This window comes from Argentina silus (assembly GCF_951799395.1).
Source record: "Argentina silus genome assembly, chromosome: Y".
Taxonomy (NCBI): domain Eukaryota; kingdom Metazoa; phylum Chordata; class Actinopteri; order Argentiniformes; family Argentinidae; genus Argentina; species Argentina silus.
The window spans coordinates 37,773,404-37,792,657 of NC_139654.1; the positions used below are offsets into that span (position 1 = coordinate 37,773,404).

At 41.7% G+C, this 19,254-nt stretch overlaps 1 pseudogene across 1 annotated transcript in view; it reads left to right on the top strand.

The window, feature by feature from the left end:
* The first annotated feature begins 499 nt into the window (after window positions 1–499).
* The window catches only part of LOC310824106 (cytochrome P450 3A27-like), a 28,404-nt pseudogene continuing 9,649 nt past the window's right edge, over window positions 500–19,254 (top strand). The window contains exons 1-2 of the transcript in view: window positions 500–504; window positions 772–822. The product of the transcript in view is annotated as a cytochrome P450 3A27-like (transcript). The remainder of the gene's footprint in view (window positions 505–771; window positions 823–19,254) is intronic.

Consider the following 19,254-nt stretch of genomic DNA (forward strand, 5'->3'; position numbering starts at 1 on the left):
ACAATGTGAAGTTTGACAGGGGAGGTGACAGAAACAGCATGGAATACAAAGGTGGATATGTACAGGTGTGACAGGGGAAGGACATTATGTGACCACTTTGGTGAGATGAGGAGTCCTGTTCCTCCCCCTCAACCAGAGAGTCGAGGGGAATGAGAAAACAAGGGGGCATCAGACAGGGCTGCAGGTTTCCTGTTGTTTTTATTCAAGAGTTCTGACAGTTCCATAGCAGTTGTAGAAACAATGGTGGCTCTCAGAATGTTGGCCGAAATCAACATTTCATCAACTGGATGAGAGTTTTTGGAGTTACAAAAAGCTTAATAGTTCAAAAAGTTTAATAGGTATCAGAAAGCTTTTATCAGGGTTGATGAATATGTTTTCGGTAGTTGAAAGAAAGTGAGATAGGTTGGTTGGTTGATTGGAAGGATGAATAGATGGATGAAAGAGAATGAATAGATGAGAGAGAGTATAGGTAAATCTAACAATTAAGAGGGTAATCAGTATGGGGTATACTCAGTGAAGCAGTAGTGACCAGTGAAAGGAAGAAAGGATGATGCCAGGTAGTTGAAAGCTTAGATAGATATAAGGTTGGAAAGACAGATAGCAGTTTAAAAGGTCATAGAGTCACAGATAGACAGGATGAGCCTGGGGTAGTTCAGCGGAGTGGGTAGAGGGTTAGTTGGTTGGTTAAATAGTGGTTTTAGTGGGGTAGAACTGGTAGCCAAGAGAGTGCATTGTTGCGTAATCATTCTAAGAATGTGTTTTGCATAACAGTTGCAGTAACAATGGGGATCTCAGAATGTTCGCCTACATCAACACCATGATGTACGTTAAAAAACCACCATGTTAAAAAATAGGACTTTTTGAGTTACAAAGAGCTGAATAAATATAATGAGTTTAAAATATATTAATCAAGTTAGACCTCTCTGCACGTTTTAAAGTTTGATTAGTGTAAACAGCCTAAAAGCTGGAAGAGGAGTAGCATACCAAAAAATCGGAAGAATTGGAATAATAATGATAAGAAAAAGAAGTAGAAGTATGAGCAATAACAATTAGACTCTCTCTGAACGACAGTTAGAGAACCACTCAATATTTGTTGTGAAACAACACACCACAAACCCAAAATGTAGGTGACTAGCAAGCTAGCTAGTTCAAGCTAAAGCTAACAATGCTACCATTGCTACCAACTGACAAAGTGTCATGCCATTACCCAGATACATTTGTTGACTCTACTACTGTAAAATGTAATTAAACGTTACATACCCGCTTCGCTGTCCTCACAACTGGAGCCCTGCAAAAAAGAAAACAAGAACAACAACCTGTCATAGAAACGGCTGCCCCCAGTCCACGCACAGCCAATCCTGAAAAACACGAAGGCATTTTTCAGTCCTTCTTTGCTAATGCTAATGGCTGAGTAATGCTAGCTGTCAGAAAACCAGCTGGGTCTCAATGTAAACATCAATATCAAGTGTATTGCTGTGTAGCGCTGGATGAAACATTCCATAGAATGCTGTTCAAGTCTTTATGATACATGTCATCTATGATTATTATGAATTGTTTTCAAAATTGTGTGTTGCTATGTAACCTTTCAATATAGAACATTAGCAACATTCTATGGAATGTTCAATCCGCTCCAGATAACAACAAACTTGAGCTGATGTTTACATCGACACAAACCAGCTGATTTTCGGAGCAAAACGGGCTGAAAAATGCCTCAGTGTTTTTCAGGTTTTGACTGCGGCCTGCCGTTTTTACTTCCGTGTTTTCTTTTTTGCTGGGTCCGCGATCGTGAAGAGGGAAGCGACGGCAGCGACCTCGGAGAGGGTATGTGACGATAGTTGGACCATATCTGAACGATAGTTAGACAACCACTCGATACGTGTTGCTAAAACAACACGGCACAAGTCGAACATGCATGTTGGTGACGAGCAAGCGAGCTAGTTCAAGCTAAAGCTAACAATGCTACCACCGTTGCTACTGACGGACTAACAGTCATGCCATTACACAGATGCATTTGTTTACCACGTGTCTACTGTAAAATGTAATTAAACGTGACATACCTGCTTCGAAGTCGCTGTACTCTCAAAAAGAAAACAGGAACAACCTGTCGTAGAAATGGCAGTCCGCTATCCATGCACTCCCGCAGCCAAACCTGCGTTTCTCAGTACCTTTCCTTGCTAATGCTAGTGGCGTAGTAATGCTAGCGCTCAGAAGACTAGCTGGGTCTCGTCAATGTCAACATCATCAGAGGTGTGTTGCTGCGTAGCGCTGGATCAAACATGGAAGGCTGCTCATGTTCTATTTCTAGAGGTCACATGGTAACGCATTTTTGAAAAGTGTTCATGATACATGTCATGCATCATTATTACTCATTATTTTCAAAACGGTGTGTTGCTATGCAACCTTTCAATATAGAACATTAGCAACATTCTATGGAATGTTCAGTCCGCTCCAGATAACAACAGACTTCAGTTGATGTTCACATCGACACAAACCTGCTGATTTTCTGAGCAAAACGGACTGAAAAATGCCTCGGTGATATTCAGGATTGGCTGCGCGAGTGCGTGGACTGCGGTCTGCCGTCTCTACGACGGGTTGTTCGTGTTTTCTTTTTTGCAAGGTTCGCGATCGTGAAGAGGAAAGCGACAGCGACTTTGAAGAGGGTATGTGACATTTAATTACATTTTACAGGAGACACATATCTCACAAATTGTGTGTGCAATGATTATTTTGCCAGTTAGAAGCAATGATAGCATTGTTAGCTGCTAGGTGGCTAAGTAACCCGTTGACAGTGTCTAAGGGCGTTGCTAAGAGTTACCTTTAGCTTGAACTAGCTAGCTTGCTAGCCACCTCCATGCATTTTAGCTAAAGAGATGTGTGTATGTGTGTGTGTTGTGAGTAGCAGACAGACATCTCTGTGGTGAATACCGTCCTGCGTATGGGACCGGATGGGCAGCTGTCCTCCACTGCGTGGTCGGGGGCTGACTCTTTCTCCACACCCGCTCAGCAGCAGTACACTGATCCTGAGCCACAGGGCCAGAACTGCTATGAGGTCAAACTTAACACTTAAGCCTTTACCATATTATCACGCCTTTAACATATTATATACAAGTTCCAGAAGAAACATTGTTTCTCTTTAACAGAGCAATATCCAAGACTGCGTAAAGAGGGAGAAAAATATCTTTCTTAAAGATCAGATTTTAGTAAATAGATATTATTGCACACAATTGGGCTATAAGAATCTCAAAGACAGAATCAAACATTTCACTCTCTATAGTAGTGATTTTGGTGTCTAGTGTCAGAGGAACATATTTCATCCCCACATTAAGTAAACACAAATAAACTAATTCATATGTAATGTCCTCCAACTTTCCATCAAGAATAAAGACACACTGTGTACTGTGTACCAGTATAGTAACACTACTACTAGAATATATAGACTTGCAATGGAATTTGGCCTTGGAGGGCTTCAGGTCCTAGGCCCCCCATTCCCTAGCATCTGATTTCATGTCTCTGCATTGTGTACTGGTTATGGCATGGTACCACTAGGTGAAAGGTCGAGAGGCACATAGAATATTGTACAATTCCAACAGTCCCCTCTTTGATTATTTTAAACAAAGTATAATAATCAAGAATTACCAAAATGAATAATAAAAACATGAAAAAATATAAAAGTAACAACAGGAAATATAAAAGAACCACTTTCCTCATCTTACGAGTGAGTGAGATCTGCTTGTCCTATTTTACACATACAATATGTTGAGTTGACACCATGAGCATCATGTACAGGACTGAGTGAGCGCTGCAAAACATGTTTGTCTACTGATGCTGTATCTTGAACCGTCATCTGCGTTTAACTCACTCACCGCCAAAGAATTCTGGTACACTCACCACCTGGAGTGCCAAGTGTTTTATGTGGTATTCACCTAGCAATAATACTTGGATTGGCTACAAAATGAAGTCGCCCTTGGTGCTCTAGAATGTTGACAATTTGGCGCAAACAACGCTTAGGTTGTGGGTTATATTTCTGCTGGGACCATACATACTGAAAAAATATGCACTCACTGCAATGTAAGTCGCTTTGGATAAAAGCGGTAGCTAAATTGCATATATTATTATATATTAGTCTCATTTCCCAATATTTCTCGTGATTACGTAGTACCATTAGCCAATTTATCCATCTCCTCTGCCAAAGTCCTGATATCAGTCAGGGCATAGTAAACACCTACAGGAGCTACAACAGAGAGAAGAAAATGTTGAATACCTGTAGTGTGAGACAGTTTGAATATTACATCAGTCTTAAGTAAACGTCTAGTGTACTGTCCTCCTTCAAGTGTATCTAACCAAAATTAGACAGCCACAAACAGAAAATAAATTAGACAGCCCAAAAATTAGACAGACACGCAAACACAAAATAAATATAACATTGAGTGCTAAAAACAACGCATTAAATGCAGAGCAGAATAATTAGTGCTATTGACAATTGTCGTTGCTAGGATTGCGTCTTTCTTGTGCCATTTCCCTAGATTCACATGACCGTACCTGTTTTCAATTAGTGGCATTTTGGTTAATAAAATGGAGAGCACGCTCCGAAGTTAGCTCTGGCTTCAGTCTCCGTTATTAAAACCCAACACCTATCACAGAGTTAGAGTAGTAACATAGAGTAGGCCATTAGAACACAAATAAATAAATGTTGTTCAATATGCTTCAGCTGGGTAGTTGAGACCTAGTGACTTTGGAGTCTGCTATTGATGTCTGTCAACATGAAATCTGTCAAGAAATCTGCCCCATTTCACTCTATGAGAAATCCCATAGGAATGATTTTCGTCCTGTGGAGAGATAGAAATAGAAATGTAGTAAAGTGTCTTATTGGTCAATAATGGTCTGTAATGAGAGTTGGTGTCATAACAGATTCACACAAAACAAACTCAAGCAGTAGTCAGTCACCATTTCAAGTTATATTTAATAGACTAGGACAGTTCAGATTAAAATACATGTTCATCTGGGTTTAAAGATGAGAACATAAAACCTCTTCTGATAGAGAGGGACTTCAAAAATGTAATTGGATATAGGGCCATCGCAGATTTTGTCCACAGCCACTCCCATGGCAGTCATTAAAAAACAATTTAAAAAAACATTGCTAATTATGTGAAACACCAAATTTCCTGATTCATGGCTCATTCTGAGAATTGGAATCATATACCAGCTATATACTAACTATGTATAACTTTGGTTTGTAGTCTCACTGAGGTCCAGCTCTCCACCAAGGGCACTGCAGAGGGACACAGCACGCCTCACCGCCCCCCTCTCACCTCCCACCTCCCACAGGGACCAGGTACAGGAGCTGCAGGAGGAGGGCTTTGCTGGAGCTGAGGGGAGACAGAGGAGGGAGCGTACATTGTACAATGAGAAATCCTCCTCCCTCCTCATCAGAGATCAGTGTGTCTGTCCTTACCCCAGACGGACTGTGTCTAAGTGGGATGAGCTCTGTGCTGTGTCCCTCTGCTCCTATGCTGACAGGTCCACAAAGGAGGAGCAGGAAAAATCCAGCCTGTGCTGCAAAGCCCTGAGCTGCTCTGCTGCTGCCCCCTGCTGGATGTGTGAGGCAGTGCAGCAGTGGAGGAACCTCAGCAGCAGCCTCCTGTCAACACTGCAGCAAGGGATACAGGGTCAGCTGTACCTGGTGGAAGACCTCGTTGATGAAGATGATGTTGTCCCGCCAGCCGGACAGCGTGCTGCTGTTGGAGTGGCTCTTCTCTGGCTCGGCAGGCCCGTTGGGCTCCCCCTACTCTCCAGTCCTTCTCCTTCCCCTGGAGAATTGCACAACTTTTTTTTATTGATTGGTGTTACAAATTCTTTAGCTGAGTAGTTTTACTGAGTTAATACCTATGTCTGATCTAAATTTCATGTGAATGGCTGCAATGGAAATATGTTGAATTAAACATTTGTTGATGTGTTGAATACTTATTTTCCCGCACTGTATATACACACTCACTGAGCACGTTATTAGGAACACTATACTATACTCGGTAGGGCCTCCCTTTGCTCTGAAAACAAACTCAATTCTTTGTGGCATTGATTCCACAAGATGTTTATAACATTTCTTTGACATTCTGGTCCATGATCACATGGTCAGCAACAATACTCAAATAGGCTGTGGCATTCAAGCAATATGATTGATTGGTATTAACAGGCCCAAAGAGTGCCAAATAAACATTCCCCACACCATTACACCACCTCCACCATGAGAATGTGTACAGGTGTTCCTAATAAAGTGTTTGTTGAGTGTATATATAATATATATATATATATTTGTATTTATTATACTACAGCATATACTTCATCACTTTCATATTTATTTGTGTCTCTGTGTGTGGTTTACATATGTATGTATATATAGTGTGTGATTTTCTCGAATTGTAGGACATCAGCACTTATTACCGTCTACCTTTTTCTAAAATGTTTGTTAATATATCACAACACTTACGCATGGCCACTTTATTATGGGGGTTTTACGTCCTGTTATCTCTAATTGTCTTATCACTATGCGTATTACTAATTTATTACATGTCCCCAGCATTTTCTTTTTATCTTAAAATTGTTATTATCTATTTATATAGGCAGGCCTATATTTGCACTTTCGCCCACGTAGCACTTCATCTCCTAAAGACCATTTGGGAAGACGTGATATGTGCACCCTAAGATATCTAAGTGTCATTTCGATGAGGTCTGTAGCAGAGGCCATAAAGCACAGCAAACAAATAATCATGTGTTTAAATATCCTTGTCGTTTTGAAAAATGACCATTGTCACCTGCACAGGAATGCCATGCGGCCAACATTGAAGAAATGTGCTTCTCGAATCTGTCATTAACACTGTTTTCCACACGCTTTTTTCATTGCATTGCCATAATATCAGTTGGTCATTGATGCCTCACGAATAACGACAATGCGTCGAAAATTAAAGAAATGTAAACATGAATTATGTCATTACTGTCGAAGCATCGAAAAGCTGTATGCGCAAAGGCGTCTCACAGTGGCTTGCCTGAAACAAAAACAAAGGAATTTGTAGCGCCCCTTTGCTGGTCTGGGCAATTAATAGGGGTGGCTAACCTGAATTCTTTAAATAAAATGTTATCTCTAACTATTATTGTATTTTTACTTTGTCTGTTCACATTAACACAGTCCCACCAATTACTTGTCTTTTGTTTATTTTATTCAAATCAGTCCTCTTTCATTTATATTAAATCCCCAAAATAGAGTACATGAAATGAAATACAATAACTCTTAACATGCACATACAAATATCAAAATGTAAATGGTAAACACTGTAAACCTCAATGAAAAGAAATAAAACCTATTCTAAAGCCGGCAATGATAACTACGACAACAATACCAAAGTCCAGTGCGTTGCAGGCCTGGCGCGTGTAGCTTGCGTGCGTTGTAGCTCACCTAAAATGGCGGCTCCTTCACTCCCACGAGCAAGACGACAAAAACCAAACTCCCAGTTCCTTAAGCCGGCAGCCTCGCGAAGCTCCTCTCTCGGCAACCGGGGTAGTTCTCTCAAACGGCAGGAATCTTTTGTGCCACTGTCTCTCCCGGTGGCTATCGACGTTTTGAACTCCCGTGTTGGTCGAACACACAGCCCATAAGCCTCCGAAGAAAAACTAGCTCTCTCACTGTAGGCTAGGCTAAGCCAGGTGGTTGACCGTCGGAACGGTTACTCCTCTGCAGAGAAATTGTTCCAAAACAGGTCATACGCCGAACGTAATAACTTATAAGATGCACGGGTTGTGCACTCGCATTATTACCTTGTTCTAAACACAGAAATAAGTGGGCTACCTATTTCCACAATATTAACCTTACTCAGCACAGCAGCATATTCCATGCGTTTTCTTTCTTCGCCATCCCGAATCTAACTTCTCCTTCTCATCCACCTGACACCTGACCTTCATCTCACTTTTTCATTGGCTCATGAAAATAAACAAAATGCACAAACTTTACATTTGAATCTTTTCTCACAGAAATCAAAAATAAATTCCTTTACAATATTGCCAGCATTGTGAACACAGTATTTAAGAAAACAAAATACATTTTACATCAGGTAAATAATTCAATACATGAACTTAACCCATGAAACTCTATTCAATATCAAACATAGTAATAGTTTTACCCTTTTTAAGTCCTATGTATTCTATTAATGAACTTATTCTATTTATACTATTTATTAGTTCCTATTTATTAATCAAAGAACTTTTAATAGTTAGGCCTAATTTTCCATAGGGCTACAAATTGGAGACACGTGCTTACAGGGGCGTCGAACCGGCGGCTCCCCTTGATGGAGCAACGTTGTTACATTGACAAAGACAAGCTCCGCGCTCATGGGCAATTTATAGGGGGCAACTGTGCTGCGAGTATCTAAGCAGTCGTATTGACTGGATGAAATGCAATGTTTCAAACAGATCTGATGAATTCACCTGCTTTGAAAAAGTGTGCGTCAGGGAGTGCTTTTGACACGAAGCAAAAATCTACAGTCAAGCGTCCTTCAGCAGACAGCCTTGTGTTCTTTAGTCATGAGACTTGTCAAAACGGCAGAAAAAAATGGTCACAAACGAAATATTGTTTCTACACTTAAAATGAACAAAGAAAAAATGAGCTAGCCTGATATAACTCATGTTCATGACGATGCAAATGTAAAGAGATTTCGAACTGTTCTGTTGCACACGTTGTGACTCATTTTATTTTTCTACAAGAATCATTTACCATGACGGGAATCGAACCCGGGCCGCCCTGCGTTAAAAGGCAGATTCCTATCCGCTAGACCAAGACGTGATATGTGCACCCTAAGATATCTAAGTGTCACTTCGATGAGGTCTGTAGCCGAGGCCATAGAGCATACCAAACAAATAATCAGGTGTTTAAATATCCTTGTCGTTTTGAAAAATGACCATTGTCACCTGCACAGGAATGCCATGCGGCCACCATTGAAGAAATGTGCTTCTCAAATCTGTCATTATAGTAAATTTAAAGACAAATACTAGCCTTAGTAATCCCACACCTAGGGGAAAAGGTCACAAGGACACCAGATGGTCCTGGAACATCTCAGAGGGGTGAGATCACTTAGGTGGGGGCTGACTAGGGGGTATGGATGCTTTGAAGTAGAGTGGTATACAGCTGTGTAAACATCATCAGGTGATCTGGGGACAGGATGGATGGGTGATAAACACAGTTGTAAACAGCCAAGACAAAAGGGCTTTAGAAAACAGCCTAGGTCAATTGATTTCTACAGTAGACTGATCGGCGCCAAGCCAAAGGGGGCGTAGCCCCGGCATGACGAAATGTAGTTCTTGAATATTATTGGTGTATGTAAACAGGAAGTAGACGTTTGTTGAATGAAGGTTGTTGACCTATGTGAAGTCTATAAAAAGACAGGTAACGGAAGTGAAAAGTGTTTTCAACTTTGCAAACCTGACCCGGCTTTGTTCTCTGTGAATAAAGTCTCTGAATGAATCAACAGCTCTGGTTAACGGTATGTTATTTCAAAATACCATGATTTAAATTCCACTACATATTTGGCGTCACGAACAGGATGGATAAATAAGGCTCGCATCGTGAACTATCGTTGAGAAGGGGACCGGGACCAATTTATACAAATTTAATGAGCTCAAAAACAAAGTAAGCAGAATTCGTGCTTTTAGTATAGAAAATTTGTATAGATCGCCCTGGACCTTTGGCCTCCGCGGTGGAACACGTACATGAGTCTTACCCATAAAGACATAGACACATACACATAATTATACCAATATAGACACATACTCATTCATACATTGTCATACATACAACCACATTCTCAAACACATATACATACATGCAAGTACATAAGTTGTTGGTTATATCTATATTTGATTCCCAAGGTGTAAGACACCAATTGTGATTAGGATATCTCAAGTTGAGTCCAAAGTGGTTGCCTAACATATTTCTTTAATTATACAGTAGAATCCTAGATAACCAATAATACAATATTGTTCTCTTTTGACAAATTACAGAAAAGAGAGTAAGACATTTTACAATAACCCTAAAAAATAATTACTGCAAAAGGAAAAATGGAGAAAGGGATTACCCTGGTAACTCCAGTAGAAATATTAGAGAATAAAAACCCTCTTTTAAATAACCAAATAAAAGAGATGTCAGAAAAATGGGAAAAACTAACCAGTAAGAATTATACTAAGTGGCCAAAAGAAGGGACATTTGATGTTGCAGTGGGTAAGGAAATGGGAACACTGATAAGAAACCCCAAAACTCGAGTAAAGTCAAGAAAGAGAGAGATATGTTAAAATTGTTCCAGAAATGAGAGGTGGACAACCCTGAGAGAAGAATATCCACAAAGGATGGATATTAAGACCCTGAAGGGAGACCCACTGGGAGAGACTGAGGATCCTGCCACATACCTGCACCAGCAACCAAAGAAGTGGAAACTAGAGACTGAAGTAGACCCAGAGGGAGACCCACTGATGACAACTCTGTTCAGAACCGCAGTGGTAGATGCCATGTCCCCTCCGGTGAAAAGCAGGTTAGAGGATGTGGTGGGACTCACGTCCAAAACACACAAGGATGAGTCAAGGCTAAAGGAGCAAGAAAAGGGGGACCAGAGAAGGTTAACACAGCTCCAGCTGGGGGAACTCACAAAACGAAAACAAGGCGTAATGGGCGCCGAAACCAAGAAACCAGTTCCATACAGAGCCATACCAGAACCACTTCCAGTGCTGAGACCTCAGGGACAAGAGCAACCCACCGTACTTGTAGTTCAGGTGCATACGCAGCAGCCCCAGCAGTTTAAGCCAGGGAAGGGCAGAAAGAGACCCCAAGGACGGTTCCAAAGAACAAACCCAAAAGGTCCATCTGACATGTGCTGGACATTTCCAAAGGGATTGTACTAATCCGAAATCGAGGGAGAATAGTAAACAGGGCTATAGTCAGCAACAGCAGAGGCCTCCGCAAGGACCGGCCAATCCATATAGGGGACTAAATTATGGTTACTAGCTTCCAGTATTAACCACAGAAGCTGATCAAGAACCAATGCTGTAGGTTCAAATAGAAGATAGGAGATAGAGCCACAACCCTGCCCATACTAATCTCTGACCGGACTCCGGTGAATCTCTTGGGGAGGGATGCAATATGCATGCTGGGGATGAAAATATGGTGTTCCCCAGAAGGTGTATATGTAGATAATATGGTAATAAAGATACAAGAAATACCAATAACTGCAAGCGCAAATGTTTACTGGTTAAGGGAAATAAATTATGAAATAGAGCAAAATTGGTTAAGATGGAGAAAATGTATTGAAGCCCAATTGCCAGATGCAAGGAGACCATGATTTGACTTAAATTGCAACTCCTGCCAAGAACAAATCTGGCAGGAGCAAACCAAAAATCTGGTTGTCCCATTAATGTCACAGTATATTATAGGGGAAAACAGGGAGCAGCTATACAAATAGATGAATTAGAATTCGTACAAAAGTGGTATAATAGACCTAATGCTGCTCATCATGGGTCATAAATGGTAAATAAAGGGTATAGAGCAAGAGTCTTGGGACCAATGATGAGAACCACATTAAAAAGTATTTGGAAAGAAACAAGTAACCCATTGGTAAAACATTTTGCGGATAAGGAATTCATAAAAATAATATATACCACAGGAAGTAGCCATATTGGTTGAACAACAGGTTCAGATGAAAGAAAAGTCAGATAATCAATTAAATAGAACCAATAACGCAACTAGAGGATATGATACGCATGCATCGGATTGCAGGGCCATTTGAGCAATCCATGTGGCTCTGAAGGGGGGCGAAGGTGGACTCTACAGGATTGTGGAGATCATATGAGGGTACTATAGTAGCGCCTACTGGGCTACTGGGGATTTTTGATCACTGCGCAAGGGGAGAAGTTGTGAGAAAGATAAAAATCCAAGGGTATTGGGCACCCTATGTACAGGCAATGGTAGAAAATGCATTTAAACTTATAGGTTAATTTATTAAAAACATTTAAATTACAAATTTGGTAATGGAATATGGAGACATGATAAAAAAGGTAATTGGGAAGAGATACATGCTTGTTGATATAGATAGATTCAGAAGATGGGTAGAAGCAGGGAACAGGGGTTACATTTCTAACAAGAGAAGAAATACCCAGATTTGGAATAACTAATGAGATTAGCTCAGATAATGGTGCAGTATTTATTCAGAAAACTGTGAAACAAGTCATACAGCAGTTAAGAATAATGCAAAGATTGGGTTGTGTCTACCATTCACAATCACAAGGAATGGTAGAATGAATAAATGGTACCCTCAAAACAAAGCTGAATAAGATATGTGCCAGTGCAAAGCTTAATTGTGTAAATGCCTTGCCACTTGTATTAATGAACTATCGCATGCAAACTAACAGAAACACGAATTTAACACCGCATGAAATGCTTACGGGTCGACCCATGCCATTGCTAACAATAAGAGGACCTTACAAAGGACCACCGCTTGAACAACGCCAGATAGAATTGATACAATATATGAATTGATTAACTGAGATACACAAAGTTATATGTTCACAGGAAAAAGACAAGCAGCTGGAGCCGGAGACACCCCTGCCCAATCCGAGAACTCCAGGAGACCAGGTGTACATCAAAGTCTTCAGAAGGAAGTGGAACGAGCCAAGGAGAGAGGGACTGTACGAGGTAGTGAGAGCCACCCCCACTGCAATACAAGATCGAGGGAGCCTAACCTGGTACCACTAGAACCACAGCACCAGGGTCCCGAGGCAAGAACTCAGGCAAACCAGAGAAGAAGACGAAGGAATGGGTGAGATCGTGCAGGAGCACAGAAGGAATGAGGGCACAGACTTTGGGAAATTAGACTGGTTTGACAACATCCTAGGATCATGGGGAGGAATGTTGGCGAAAATGGGAATAATGGTTGTGATAGTGATTGTAGTGTTAGGACTGTTATTTTGTTGTATAATGCCTGTTTTGAGATCCTTTTTTATACAGAGCACAATTAAGCAGATGAGTGTAACCAGAGGGATAGCTCCAATGGCACTCAACAGAATGGGAGGCCAACTAGACCTATATCCTGTTCTCGACTGGGGAGGCAGCAGTGAGTCTTCTGCCCCCTCATCCGATGATGACGAGATCGTCTACACTCCCAGCCAGGACTAGCAAGCGCTAACAGCAACACCTACATGGGAGAAGCATTGCTACAATCCTCAAGAAAGACGAAACCCTGGCCATACAAGGACTATATTCCCTTTGGGAATATTGACAATTTGAATGGACATTGACGTGTTTTAAAGTGTTATGTGTGACAATTATTGTGTGTAGTACTGATAGAATGACCATGTTGAATGTATGCATAGAGACACAATGGGATGGCTATGGATCAGAGACAGGGGATGGTCCCCTGTGTTGGACATAAAGTCCCATTATAGGTTGATGTGTTGTGTGTTGTTTTATTTTTATTAACAATTTGTGTAATCATTTAAATGTAGTTTAGTTGTTGCTCATGGGGACGGGTGCTCGTTTGCAGACCTGTAACGTGGTTGCTCAATGATTGGATATGGTGAGAACCGTGGGGGAATTTTCCCTAATGAAAGAATGGGTTTTTCGCCCCCACCTGTAAAGGAGGCGTGTCCCCAGGAGCTAATAGAATGTCATGCTGTTGATGTCATACAGGTTATGTTTACTTCTGTGAGTCGCCTATGTATGTTGTCTTGAAATCACTTATATGTTTTATTGCTGTGTCATTGATGTGGGACTATTAAGTCCCAAAGGGGGGAATATATAGTAAATTTAAAGACAAATACTAGCCTTAGTAATCCCACACCTAGGGGAAAAGGTCACAAGGACACCAGATGGTCCTGGAACATCTCAGAGGGGTGAGATCACTTAGGTGGGGGCTGACTAGGGGGTATGGATGCTTTGAAGTAGAGTGGTATACAGCTGTGTAAACATGATCAGGTGATCTGGGGACAGGATGGATGGGTGATAAACACAGTTGTAAACAGCCAAGGCAAAAGGGCTTTAGAAAACAGCCTAGATCAATTGATCTCTACAGTAGACTGATCGGCGCCAAGCCAAAGGGGGCGTAGCCCCGGGATGACGAAATGTAGTTCTTGAATATTATTGGTGTATGTAAACAGGAAGTAGACGTTTGTTGAATGAAGGGTGTTGACCTATGTGAAGTCTATAAAAAGACAGGTAACGGAAGTGAAAAGTGTGTTCAACTTTGCAAACCTGACCCGGCTTTGTTCTCTGTGAATAAAGTCTCTGAATGAATCAACAGCTCTGGTTAACGGTATGTTATTTCAAAATACCATGATTTAAATTCCACTACATCATTAACGACTGTTTTCCACACGCTTTTTTCATTGCATTGCCAGATAATCAATTGGTCATTGATGCGTCACGAATAACGACAATGCGTCGAAAATTAAAGAAATGTAAACATGAATTATGTCATTACTGTCTAAGCATCACAAAGCTGTATGCGTAAAGGCGTCAGGAAGACATTCTCGAGACTGCACCTGTAGTGTGTTCACTGTATGTCCACAGGAGTGTAAAGAGGATCAGGCTGCCCTGATGATGGAGGCAGCAGGACCGGCAGCTTTCGCAGCCTACACCCCACTCCCACAGAGGACATCAAGACGGGCCAGGCACACGAGAGAGAGGGCCAGAATGGCTAAAGAAAGAAAGGAAGAGAAGGAGGGTTGGAGGAGGGAGATGGAGGAGAGAGCGGAAGAGGTGGAGGGAGCCCAAAACCTTCTGCATAAGGTGAAGGAGCACACCGATGCAGAGAAGGAGAGGCTGAAGGAGGAGAGAGAGAGGGTGGACAAGGACAGAGAAATGGTGGACAAGGACAGAGAAATGGTGGAGAGGAAGAGGAAGATAGTCAACCATCTTAAAGATAATATGGAGAGGAAGAGGAAAGTGTTGGATAGAGACACTGAGAAAGTGAATGAATGCAATGCAATACTCAGTCGCATTCAAAAGACGCAGGAAAATAACAAAAAGGATTTGGAGGAGAGGATTGTCCAGTTGGAAATAAAGGCGAAAGAGGTGGAGGTGGAGAAAGTGACAAAGGAGATGGAGGAGACTTTCCAGAGGGAGATGGAAAAAACAAGAAATGAGATGAAGAGGAGAGAGAAGGAGGTGGAGGAGAGAGAGAGGGTGGTGCAGGAGAGAGAGAAGGAGGTAAAGAAGAGCGAAGAGAGATTAAAGATGAGTGAGAAGGAGACCGAAACAATGGAGGTGATGAAGAGAAGGGTAGAAGAGGTCGACAGAGAGATGGAGAGAATCCTAGAGGAGAAAGAAATGGAGGTGAAACAAGTGAAAGAGAGGATGGAGGTGATGAAATGGGCAGAGGAGGAGAGAGAAAAAGACAGGAATGAGAAGAAGAAAGAAAAGGATATTGAATGGATGAGAAAGGAGTTGGAGGCGATGAAGAGAGTAGAGGAGGTGGAGAGAGAGAAGGAGAAAATCCTGGAGGAGAAAGAATGTGACGTTAAACACGTGAGAGAAGAGATGGATGTGATAAAGAATATGTTGGAAAGGAGGGAGAGTGAAGTGGAAGAGGAGATGAGAAAGATTACAGAAGATGTCGTGAAGTGGATGAAGACAGAGATGGAGAGGGAGATGGAGAAGATTGAGAAGGAGAAAGAAAACGATATTGAATGGATGAGAAAGGAGATGGAGGCGGGTATGAAGACAGTAGAAGAGATGGAGAGAATCCTGGAGGAGAAAGAAATGGAGGTGAAACAAGTGAAAGAGAGGATGGAGGTGATGAAATGGGCAGAGGAGGAGAGAGAGAGAGACAGGAGTGAGAAGGAGAAAGAAAAGGATTTTGAATGGATGAGAAAGGAGTTGGAGGCGATGAAGAGAGTAGAGGAGGCCGAGAAAGAGATGGAGAGAATCCTGGAGGAGAAAGAAATGGAGGTGAAACAAGTGAAAGAGAGGATGGAGGTGATGAAATGGGCAGAGGAGGAGAGACAGAGAAACAGGAATGAACAGGAGAAAGAAAAGGATATTGAATGGGTGAAAAAGGAGTTGGAGGCAATGAAGAGAGTAGAAGTGGTCGAGAAAGAGATGGAGAAAATCCTGAAGGAGAAAGAAGATGACGTTAAACGCATGAGAGAAGAGATGGATGGGATGATAAATTATATGGTGGAAAGGAGGGAGAGGGAAGTGAAAGAGTTGATGACAAAGATTACAGAAGATGTCGTGAAGAGGATGAAGACAGAAATGGAGAGAGAGAAGGAGAAGACTGAAAAGAAAAGAGTAATGGCGGCGAACCTGGAGTTTGCCAGAGAGAGCATGGAGAGGGCTTTCCATAAAGGGAAACAAAATACAGGTATGCCCTCCATTATCTGCTTACAGTGCATTCTAAGCATGATCATTTTGGCTTCTCAAATCACCTCAAAATAATTTAGATTTTATCTATACAAATGATAAGACAATTTTTCTCTTACAGATATTTCAACACAGAGACAATTCTGGAAATCCACAACTATCCCAAACTTACTACCACAATAACTACCCTGCATACTACCACTATAACTACACTTGCCGTTTCAATTCTCTTTCATTAAAGTCATATTCAAAGGCAAACTGTATGTCATGTTTGAAATGCTGTATTTTACAAGTTGCATAGCTGTAAACTATGTTGAGTGATGATGAGTTTAGGAAGAAAAGGTATGTAAAAAATGAATACTCCTGCACACACGATTGTTACCTCTGCTTATTTATTGTGTCGACGTTTCGGTTTATGACCTTTATCAAAACATTTTTATCTGTGAGGTCTGTATTCCTAACACCACAAAAAGACAAAGTGGTGGTGTTTGTGTTTTTTACATTTACAAGTTGAGGAAGAAAAAACATGGCACATGTATGCACATGGGTTAGATTAGAAACAATCTGGGTAAACCTTAATTTGAAGAGGTATGCATGAGGTCTGTTATGTTTTTCTCTATATCCCATAATATTGATTACAATGATCAACATATTTGTACCCTGAAAAGAACCCAAACTGAACAAGTTCCCCATTATAAGTACCTGGGCATTTAGATAGATGATACACTTTTAAAATACATGTTGAAAAAGTGATCAACAGTTTGCGAGTTAGACTTGTACTTGTTTTGTAAAGAAATGTCTTGCTTCACCTTTGATAATAGGAGGAAGATTGTCTTGGCAACGCTCCTCCCTGTCCGTGATTATGGTGACACAATTTAAAATCACACGACAGCCTCAATTCTTAAACCACTAGACCCGATTTATCACTCTGCTCTGCAGTTCATTTGTAGGCATGTTTTCTGTACCCACCATTGTCTTTTGTATCTGTCTGTGGGTTGGGATTCTTTGACGTTGAGAAGGGCTTATCATTGGATTTCATCTGTATATAAAGCAGTTCTTTTAAAACTCCCATTTTACCTCACATCATTGCTTTTATGGCGACTTATTGGCGATCAAACTTGCAGCTTGTTACTATTTAATGTGCTACAAGTGATTACAGAATTGAGAAGAACTTTTTAGCTGCTGTGCTCCTCAGATATGGAATGATCTTCAGGCTAGACTGAGGTTGGAGCACTTGGTCCCTTACACTTGTACCATCATCTGCTTTTTAGTGGACAATATATGCAATAAATACCTTTTTTACACAAACATCTTGAATCAGAATGGGTCAGCCCTAGCCTCTTACACAAACAGGGTCAGAGTCAATGGGTACAAAACTGGAGCAAACGTGTGTATACCAAGATACTGTACCTCGACTCCTTTCCATTCCAAAAGAAATGTGTCCCTTTCCCTTCACTCAAATGTTGTGGATGACATGTACATAAAGCCACACACTGATGCAGGTGTGATGTTATGAGAGCTTTAGCATTTAGCATTTCCTGTGTCCAGGCGTTCTATTCACTTCTAATAGGACAAATGAAGGTACACTTGCCTCATAAGGCTCATTCTTGTTTCATTTGTCCTATTAGCTCCTACTGACCTCACTTTACACAGACACAGAGGAGGAGAGACTCAAACTCATTAGAAGTTTATTACTGGATCAGTTTACAAAACAAAACAAAACTGCATGGAGCATACAGTACAGCAGAGCTTGGAGTACCAGACATGAACACACACATCGGAGCTGTCACAGTGGTATACCTTGGATCACACACAGACACACACACACACACACACACACACACACACACACACACACACACACACACACACACACACACACACTCACTCTCTCTCAGGGCTGCATGCGGATAGCTCCATCCAGTTTGATGACCTCTCCATTGATCATGGGGTTCTCAGCCAGTGATGTCACCAGGTGGGCAAACTCTGCAGGGTCTCCCAGGCGCGAGGGGAAGAGCACTTGGCGGGCTAGGAATGAACGCACCTTCTCAGGTAAACCCGCCAGGAGAGGAGTGGAGAACAGACCTAAGGAGAGGGAGAGAGAGGTTGTCTGATATGGAGAGGAAGGGGGTGGGGGGGGGAGTGTGTGAAAGAGTGCGTATGTATGTGTGTGTGTTTACTGACTGGGTGCGATGGTGACCACACGGATGTCCATGGGTGCCAGGTCTCGGGCGATTGGTAGAGTCATCCCAACAATACCCCCCTTAGAGGCTGAATACGCAGCCTGACCCACCTACAGAGAGAGAGAGTGAGAGTGAAGGAAGGGGCTGTTGAGACAGTGTTTGTGTGTGTGTGTGTGTGTGTGTGTGTGTGTGTGTGTATGTGTGTGTGTGTGTGTGTGTGTGTGTGTGCGTGCGTGCATGGTGCAATGGAGGTCTTGGCGATCTGTTGGTTCTTGTGTGTGATTGGCTGACGGTACTGCAGCATGTTGACCTCTTCCTCACTGCAGGGTCTACTACAGTTGGAGCAGTCAGAGAGCACAGCCTGGGCCCCTGCAACCAAACATACACCCTGAAATATGGTTTGGACAAAGGATCCCAATGTCAAGATAATATTGCTGTAGGGAGGCTAGTCTATGACACAATACCATGTGGAAATGTCAATGATTTTCTAAAGATGAGTGGATAGTGGATAGTGGATAGTGCCTGGTGAGGTCGCAGACTTCAGGCAGATTGTTGACCTAATACGAAACATTAGTACTTTATTTGGACATTATATGATACTTTTGAAGCCCTGAAATAGTGGGAGTATGTTTACAAATGTTTTTTTAAAAACCCATTGAATTAAAGTTGAGAATCTCTACTTTGACC